Source organism: Gavialis gangeticus, unplaced genomic scaffold (assembly GCF_001723915.1).
Source record: "Gavialis gangeticus isolate Ggan-Ray unplaced genomic scaffold, GavGan_comp1, whole genome shotgun sequence".
Classification (NCBI taxonomy): Eukaryota; Metazoa; Chordata; order Crocodylia; family Gavialidae; genus Gavialis; species Gavialis gangeticus.
In genome coordinates, this window is record NW_017728972.1 from 121,712 (window position 1) to 122,405 (window position 694).

The window sequence follows — 694 nt, forward strand, 5'->3', positions numbered from 1 at the left end:
AGCCTCTTCTTAAAGACCCCCAGGGTAGGAGCCAGCACCACTTCCCTTGGAAGTTGGTTCCAGATCCTAGCCACCCTGACTGTGAAGTAGCGCCTCCTGATACCTAGCTTGAATCTACTCTCAGTCAGCTTATAGCCGTTATTCCTTATTACTCCTGGTAGTACTCAGGGGGAACAGGGACTCTCCCATTGCCTGCTGGTCCCCCTTGGCCAGTTTACAGATGGCCACCAGATCCCCTCTCAGCCTTCTCTTGTGGAGGCTGAACAGGTTCAGGTCCCGTAGCCTCCCCTCGTAGGGCCTGCCCTGCTGCCCCCTGATCATGCGAGTGGCCCTCCTCTGGACCCTCTCCATGTTGTCTACATCCCTCCTGAAGTGTGGCGCCCAGAACTGGACATAGTACTCCAGCTGTGGTCTGACCAATGCCGCAGAGAGGGGGAGGATCATCTCCTTGGACCTCCTCGTGATGCATCTGTAGATACGTGACAAGGTGCGGTTAGCTTTCCTGACTGTGTCCTCACATTGGCGGCCCATGTTCACCTTGGAATCAATAATGACTCCAAGATCCTTTTCTGCCTCTGCACTGATGAGAAGAGAGTTCCCCAGCCTGTAGGTATGCTGCTGGTTCTTCCTCCCCAGGTGCATCACCTTGCACTTGTCGGTGTTGAAACCCATCCTGTTCTCATCCACCCACCCC

At 55.0% G+C, this 694-nt stretch overlaps 1 protein-coding gene across 7 annotated transcripts in view; it reads right to left on the reverse strand.

Moving 5' to 3' along the window:
* Positions 1–694, reverse strand: part of SYT7 (synaptotagmin 7) — a 163,549-nt gene that overhangs the window by 73,981 nt on the left and 88,874 nt on the right. The window lies entirely within an intron of this gene.